We start from the raw sequence: 8,871 nt of genomic DNA, 5'->3' as shown, positions 1-8,871 counted from the left end.
AGCTCAGCTCTGATAGTCCTGCCTAGCACTGTCTATTCCGGTCAGCATAATTCTGTATCCTGTACCTGTCTTGATCTCGAATCCTAGTCTTGCTGTGTATCTTTAATCCTAGTCCTGTCCTGTATCTTCAGTCATGTTCCTGTCTTCTATCTTGCTTTCTGCTTATGTCTTGTACTTTGTCACCAGCCAGCAATACTGACCTGCACTTGGGGGCCACCTGCAACATTTATAGCCAGAGTATATAGTCTAATGCCAAGCCCTGTGTGAGCAACACATTTGCTACACATTTTGACTCATTTCGGCCATGTTTTGCCCGGGTGCTGCTGTCGTGCTTTAAATAGACAATAACGGGACTTTTCCACGGATGAACAGATGGCACTGATTGTTTTACTGCTTTTCACACAGCTGTTTTACAAAAGAGAAGGAAAAAAAAAAGTTTTTATGGTCATCCCTGTACTGGTAAGCACACTTGCCTTATGGGAAAGACCAAAAGTATCTGCATCCCGTCCTGACAGTGGTGTAATCTTCTAACATTTTCTATAATAAAAAAAGTGACCTGGGGAAGTCCTTGAGTTGTCCTTGAGATGTCACAAAGAGAGTTGGCCACTATGTTAGTAATTATATTGATGTATCTTGGAGAACCCTGATTTGCAGCAACATTTTCAGTTTTGCCAATCAGATGGCATATTGGTGATGCATTCATTAACTCACTTATTTTGAATTATAAACTCAATATAATTGGAATGTTTGTATCATTTGCAGCTGGCTAAGAAATATGGGTCAGTGTTCAGCGTACAAATAGGGACACAAAAGATGGTTATCCTGTGTGGCTATGAGACGGTGAAAGATGCTCTGGTCAACCATGCCGACGAGTTTGCTGAGAGACCTGACATCCCCATATTCCAAGAAATTACCAAAGGACACGGTAACTTCGGTTTACATTCTTTTATAACCTCCTATGTGCTAATTTAACAGAGAGGCTGAATTATTAGGAGTGTTAGCAAATGAAACTACTAGGGATGCACCAATACCAATACTAGTATCAGTACAGATACTGAGTACTCACCCAAATGGTCCGATACTTACCTCCGATACCGGAACTTCCGATCAAAGGGAGATCGCCCTCTGACTGCAAGTGTCAAGGGAGCATGGAGCCGGCTTACTTTCCAATCAGGAAGCAGGTTGGTGGGTTATTACCAGTTTCCCGACTTCCAGATTGGCTAGGAAGCCGGCTTCACTTGTTGCTAGGCAGCCTGGCTTCCTAACCAATCAGGAAGCTGGGCAGCACTCAATGACCAACCTCCCGGGTTCCTGATTGGTCATGAACAAGTGAAGCTTACTTTTCATGACTTGCGTCCCAGCTTCCTGATAAAAAAAACCCCCACAAAACACCTGTATATCCCATTGTAAGAAATCTAGCTTCTCACAATAGAAGATACCATCTCATTGTCAGAAAAATCTGTTTTTTTTCTGTTTACATGTTTAGTTTAACAACTGAATTTATCCATGAGTGAGATCAAACCATCTAGAAAACCTGAGGTTTGCAAATTTCCTGGGTTACCTGTGTGTGTCTGAAAAATCCTATGAATATACACTGAGTGGCCAGTTTATTATGACCACCTGACGTTTGTTGGCAAATTAGCTATAATTTGGCGCTGAAGTTGCTAGAGGGCCAGATCATTATAAATAGGGAAGCAGGTTGTTTACCACGAAAGTAGAAGTGATTTTTTTCTGAAGATATGGGTAAACAACGCGATTGAACAGCCTTTGCACGTGGGATAATATTTGGCGCGAGCCATGGAGTGAGTATCAACAAAACAGCAGAATTTGTTAAATGTTCAAGAGGAGCTCATTGTGAAAGTGTTTAAAGACTGGACTGTCAGCCGAAAATCTGGGTCTGAACGTGCGAATTGTGGCCGTCAGCGACTAGTCCATGTTAGGGCAGAGCGGAGAGTGGCAAGACTGGTACAAGACAACATAAGGGCAACAGTGCGGTGTCCGATTCCTTGCATAACCTTTCAACATCTCCTGGAGTCACGAGGCGGCCCAACGAAGTACTGATGGGGTGGTCATAATAATCTGGCCACTCAGTGTATGTATGTGTATGTGTGTGTGTGTGTATAACGGAAAATGTATTCATACTTACCGTAATTTTCTTTTCCTGGTTATACTCCATGGCAGCGCTGACAAATGGGTTAGCTCCTATTTCCCCTAGGTAACAGGAACAAAAAAGGGTTAAAGACCAACCTCCTTTAGCCCTATATAAGCCCCTCCTTTACCTGAGTTCCCTGTCTAGTACCAAGCTAAACTGTCCCATAGGGTGGGAGCCCAGCGCTGCCATGGAGTATAACCAGGAAAAGAAAATTACGGTAAGTATGAATACATTTTCCGTTTTCCTGGCCATATCCATGACACCGCTGACAAATGGGGAATACCCAAGCCATAGAAGGGTGGGGACAAAGAAAAAAGAACCAAACAACTATAATGGATGCAAAAAAATCTTTTAATTTCAGCGACTTAATGGCAAGTGAGCAACACGCTCCTGCCAAACTGGTCATTAACAGCAGCTCTGACGTCTAATCGGTAATGTTTAACAAAGATCGACTTGGAAGCCCATGTAGCTGCTCTGCATATCTGGTCCGCCGACACCCCAGCCGCAGATGCCCATGAAGAGGCCATAGCCCTAGTGGAGTGAGCCTTGATGCCCTCTGGTGGAGACAATCCTGCCGCCTGATAGGCGTTTATGATGGTAGAAACAATCCATCTGCTCAAAGTGGCTTTAGTTGCAGCGAATCCTTTCTTCGCCCCCCTGGAATAATAAACAATCTGTTGGATTTCCTCCATGGACTGCATCGCTCCACATAAATGTGCAAACATCTGACTAAATCCAGACATCTGTCTGGCCCTTGACAATTGAGAACGGGCAAGACGATATCCTGATTCATATGAAAATTGAAATGGACATTTGGCAAGAAATCCGGTACTGTCCTCAAAATTACCCTATCCTCATGAAAGATAAGGAAGGGTTGCTCACAACCGCAAGCCTGGAGTTCAGAAACCCTCCTACCTGAGGCTAACGCCACCAAGGTAACCGTTTTGTAAGACAGCAATTGCAGAGGAACTGCCTCCATCGGTTCAAAGGGGGGCTCCGCAAGTTGTGCCAAAACCAGAGGAAGATCCCAAGACGGGTAGAGAGGCCTCCTTTGGAGGATTGACTTTGCCCATAGCTTTCAGAAACCTAGCGATATTTGGATCCGGTGATCGCGGAGATAGCTGACACTTGTACTTTAAGTGAATTCAGACTCAAAGCCTTATCCAGACCTGATTGCAGAAAATCCAGCAGCATATTTGAAGAACGTTGGGCTGGATCGACATTATTACCTTTGGACCAGGAGGAAAAAACGGACCACACTCGACAGTATGATGCATTATGGATCTCGAGCGTATTGATGACGGACTGTGAAAACCCCGACCTCCTTAATCTCTCCCTTGCAACAACCATGCCGTCAGTTGAAGCCTCTGGGGGTTCGGGTGCAACACCGGACCCTGAGACAGGAGGTCCGCCAATGCAAGAAGAGTCCACGGAGTCCGAATGCTCAGAGAAAGCAGGAGAGGAAACCATGGTCGTCGAGGCCACTATGGTATAATGGCAATGACCGTAACTCTCTCCCTCTCTGTAGAACCGGCATGACCATCGAGAAAGGAGGGAAAACATATGCCAGTGTGCAATTCCACGGGTGGAACAGAACATCCTGCCCTTCCGCCTCCCATTCAAATCTTCTCGACAGGAATCTCCTGACTTGGCAATTGAAGCGAGAGGCCATGAGATCCATCTCTGGGCTGCCCCAATTCTTGACCAGCTTGTTGAACACATCTTTCGACAGAACCCATTCCGTTGGGTCTACCTGGGTCCTGCTCAAATAGTCCGCAATTTGGTTCTCGGGCCCTGGCAAGTAGACCGCCTTCAATCCCATCACCGTCTGCACTGCCCACTCCATCAATGGAGACAGGATTTTCATCATACTGGGGCTCCTCGTACCCCCTTGATGATTCAGATAGGCCACCACGGTGACATTGTCCACCATGATCTTGATCCATCTGCCCCGAACCTGGTCCTGGAAGACAAGAAGCGCTTGGAACACCGCCTTCAGCTCCAGAAGATTCGACGATCTGTTCCTCCACTGATGAGGCCATAGCCCCTGGGCATATTGTCAGTCCAGGTGGGCTCCCCAGGCTAATCCGCTGGCATCCGTAGTAATGGTCACCCATGGAACGTACCCCAATGGGAACCCTTGCTTTGTCATCAGAAGCACGGCATCTGTCCGACTTGCCCTACTTTTTCCCCAAAGATGCGGAGGACTGTAACTCCACCCGGCTAAAATCAAAATAAAAAATCTATTGGATCAGCCTTGAAAAACAAATAAAAAAAGCACTCTTTTTTTTTTTTTTTCCATATGCAAATATTGGAAATCTCACCTAGGCTCTCTTGATCTGGACTTACGTGGTGAGGAACCGCTGTCCATGGTGTCTTAGGAAGGGATGCGACCGCCGAGACTGAATCCCCAGGTTTAAATAGGAAAAACTCATTTACTTTTTTTGAATTTCGCGCCGAAAATCGGAGCCGGGATGACGTCACGGCCCCCGTTCGCGCATGCGCAAAGGAGCGGTGAAGCCGCGAATGCCCATTCCTATCTGCCCTATCTGTTCGGCGCCAACAAGCCGAGAGAGAGAGGTCGGTCAGCAGAGCGAGGTCGGTCGGCAGAGCGAGGGACCCCCCTGCCCAAACAGGGAAGCATACAGTGCCTGCTGGGACAGGCAAGACATCCATTGCCACCAGAGCCTACCTGTGTCCGCTGAAGTCCACGGCTCCCATACCATGGCCCCTACCCCTTGGGTCACCGCTGGCCTCTTGCAGGTACTGGGGACGTCCTTCAACCTCCTCAAGGGGACACCCTAACCCGGGGCCCAGACTTGAGAGTCTCGCAGGGGAGAGAGGCTGAATTCCCCTGCATCAAATGACCTTGTTTTAAGGGAAAAACAAACAAACAAAAAAAAACAAAACCTCTCCTCATAAAGGAAAGCACTAGAACTACCTGTCCTAGGGGGACAGGAACAAAAAAAGACAGGGAACTCTGGTAAAGGAGGGGCTTATATAGGGCTAAAGGGGGTTGGTCTTTAACCCTTTTTTGTTCCTGTTACCTAGAGGAAATAGGAGCTAACCCATTTGTCAGCGCTGCCATGGATATGGATATGGCCAGGAAATATATATATAGATATATATCTGTATGTGTATATACATTCGGTTCTCCTGAACCGAAGGGGTCCTGGGGCCGAAGCCAGCCGAAGGATCGGCCGAAGCTACGGCCTGATTCTTCGGCAGCTTTGTGAATAGACCCCTAAGTGTAACAATAATAAGTCTAATATGAGCTATTCTTGAATGTTAATGGTCAGATGTTGACAAAATAACTATATTTCTTCTCATTAATTGCAATGCTGAATAGATCTTATTTTCAGCTAAAGAAGGTGTACTTGGAAGATTGCCAATGTACGGTTTCCAATTGAAAGTTATAATATTAATTAAATCAAACAATATTAAAATGAATATAAAGCATACAGATGTCCCAGGGGTATCTGGGCATCTTGGGTAGCTAGGGAAAGGTGAGGTTTGAAGGTTCAAAAGAGAAGAGAAAGATGCATAGATACTGAGCATAAATCATTTCTATATGGTGGACAAATTGAGTGGAATCAACTTAGAAGAAATGAGACTCGGGAAGTGTTTATTGTAAGCTCTCCCGAGTGCAAAGCTTATGCTATAGCTCCTGCCTATTGTCAGTAGAGGGTCATAAACATTTTAGATGGCCACTCCTAGAACAACCAGAGTTAAATGTTTTTAGGTTTCCACCTCCTTTCCAAAGCTACTTACATATAAATTGTATTTTTGGTGCTTCTTTTGCCATCAACATAATTATAGCAGCAGAATGATTGGAACAGTCATGTTATTCATTTGTAGATCCTCTTCATGTAAATGATTAAGTCATGAAATGAACTAAATAAACAATATATCTTGTTTTTCACCTTCAATGTTTACTTTGGCTCTATGAGAGATCCAGACCAGAAGACAAATTGTGTGCAGATGTACATCACGTCATTGTGACAAGGTATTTCACATTTGCTTTTATTGACGTTTGGCATGGATAAAATGGGGATACAATGCTGATTAGAGGGGGCGTGGCTTGACCACAGACAGACATGGCTGCATGATCTGAGGCTCCCAATGAGATCCCTCTGTAAGCAACTCATGGCAGCCACACACGCAACTTCAGATCCCCTAACCTGCCTGTTCTACTCCCTGCTGCATTGATTAGCATGTTTAAGGTGTAGCGCTCACCCCCAAAGGAGCCGCTGAATGATCGGGTTTTCCAATAGCCTGTCTAGGGATTATTAAAACACATGGCTGCCCCAAAAGCACTTCCAGTGGTTACCGACAGATTGAAGTCCAGACAATAGCTCCAAGATGATTCTCTTTTATTTCTTAACTCCAGGGAGAGAGGGAGAGGGTCAGGCCCATCCAGGATGAAGGTAGACTCCTAGTACTTGAAACAGAGCATAGTAACTGCTGCCAACACAGACTTGGACCTTTAAGCCGTACCGGCAATCTGTGTGGAGAATTTCTGGCAAGCAGTACTGTCAAGGTTCTTGTTCAGGTTCAACTCCAACACAAGTGGCTGACCACTGGGCCTCCAGGCTCAGGCCCCAGTGTCCAGGCCTAGACCCCAGGCTTAGGCCTAGTCCATTCTGTCTCTTCAGCAGCAGGCATCCAGCCACCAGGAGGGCCTTGGGGGAGGGAAGAGACTGTTTCATCAGCCACACTCAGCATTTATATCCTCTCCCAGCATGCATCACTGCTACTGTCCTACAGTGATTGGCTGGGAGATATAAATGACCAAAGCAATCTTCATTGGCTGTTCTGCCCTGTGTGGTAACACACCCACCCACTAGCAGACACAGCTTCACAGATTGTTCTGTCACAGTTGAACTGAACATAGACTACAGATATATTTTAGCACTCCTTTTAGCAGGGTGCTACAAAGGAAAAGAATAAGCAGAAAGGACCTCGCAGGCTCACAGACTACTATCCTCCTCACAGTACAGCAGGGAGACAAGATGGCGCAGGTGCAGCTCCTGTGTCTCTCTCACACAGATCCGGTCTTTACACAGTGGCAGCCAGGACTCTGACATGGATGACAACAACAGCACTTCACCTCTGCAGTCAAAGGACCTTTCCAAGAGGCCAGCTAGCTCTCCTCTGAGCTCTCCACAAACCAAGAAACCTGTGAGTAAAAAAAAAAATCAAACCAGCACACTCTCACAGGCCCCCCCTCTCAGGGCCCCCCTGAACATCTGGCCCTGTTAGAAGATGTTCCAATCTCTAACAACCCTGCCTCTGAAGCCAGCATCAAACGTATGCTCCTGTCACTTAGATCCGAACTTCAACATGATTTCAAAACTTCCTTCACTTCCCTGCAATCTCAAGTTAATGAGATAGGGGGACGTACAGATCACATTGAAGCCAGAATGAGTGACTATGCGTCAGCATATAATAGCATGGTGGATGCCTACTCTGATCAACAACATATTCTTCAACAGCTCCAGGATAAGATATCAGACCTTGAAGACCGGTCCAGGAGGAATAATATTAAATTCAGGAGGATCCCTGAGTCTGTCAGCCCTGCTGAATTACATGTCTTCTTACAACAAATGCTGAAGTCCCTGCTACCTATTTTCCCTGCATCAGAGCTGCTCATTGACAGAGCTCACCGGCTGCATAAACCACGGCACCTCCCTGCCTCCATACCCAGGGATGTCATTGCTAGGCTGCACTACTACCATGTAAAAGAGAGACTCCCGGCTCTGACGAAACAGCCAGCCTGTCTGACCCCTATTCTCACATCTCACTCTACTCCGATATATCAGCAGCCACCGCATCAAAAAGGAGGGAATTTGCTCTAAATATATGTATGAACAAGTTCTTATACAAATGGGGCTTCCCTATCAAATTACTGGTTACATATCAAAATAAAATCATCCCTATCCTGACACCTCTGGATGGCATAGATATGTTCCACTCCTGGGGCCTCACAATCTCCATAGCTGCTCCTACAGTGCAACGTAAGACCCCACAGCATGTGCCGATGGACTGGTCTGTGCACTGAGCTTTTCCTGCATTAGACTCACATGAGTCCTTTCAAGCCCACTAAGTGGCGCCTCTACCACATATCAGGATCTCTAAGCTGAAGTTTATTTTGTGCACACTTTTCGAACTATGTTATTGCAATGTTTATTGCTAAGTTCTTGTTCTTATTGTTATTGTTTTTGAATGTTATTGTTCTCCTTACAACACACCTATGTATTACCTCTGATTGCCATTATATACCTGACATTTTATACCTCACCTTTTATGAAACATGTGGTTTCTTTCACAATGTCTTTCTGGCATCAGCCTGGCAGAGCAGTATACATTGTTGTCAGGGCACCACAGGGATCAAGAGTATGTAACAGAGTGCAGAGGTCGGTGAACAGTGTAGAGGGGCGCCATTATTCTGGCGGTCAGTGTGAAGAATGCTCCTTACATGGCTGATCAGTGTAACAGAGTGCAGAGGTCGGTGAACAGTGTAGAGGGGCGCCATTATTCTGGCGGTCAGTGTGAAGAATGCTCCTTACATGGCTGATCAGTGGAAAGTGAAAATGTCCCCTTAAAGGACAATTTAAACCTTGCGTTTTTTTGCATACTGTATATCTACTGCTAGCAAGAGGTGTATATATAGATCAGCTAGCAAGCAGTAGATATATGCAAAAACATTAAGAAAAAAA

The 8,871-nt window shown here is 45.7% G+C and overlaps 1 pseudogene; it reads left to right on the top strand.

Annotated features, from left to right (window-relative positions):
* The first annotated feature begins 758 nt into the window (after positions 1-758).
* LOC108803409 overlaps positions 759-8,871 on the top strand; it is a 25,730-nt pseudogene continuing 17,617 nt past the window's right edge.

This window comes from Nanorana parkeri, unplaced genomic scaffold (assembly GCF_000935625.1).
Source record: "Nanorana parkeri isolate BGI_ZX_2015 unplaced genomic scaffold, ASM93562v1 scaffold3700, whole genome shotgun sequence".
NCBI lineage: Eukaryota > Metazoa > Chordata > Amphibia > Anura > Dicroglossidae > Nanorana > Nanorana parkeri.
The sequence above is the reverse complement of the archived record's forward strand: the minus strand, read 5'-3'. Positions and strand labels throughout refer to the sequence as shown.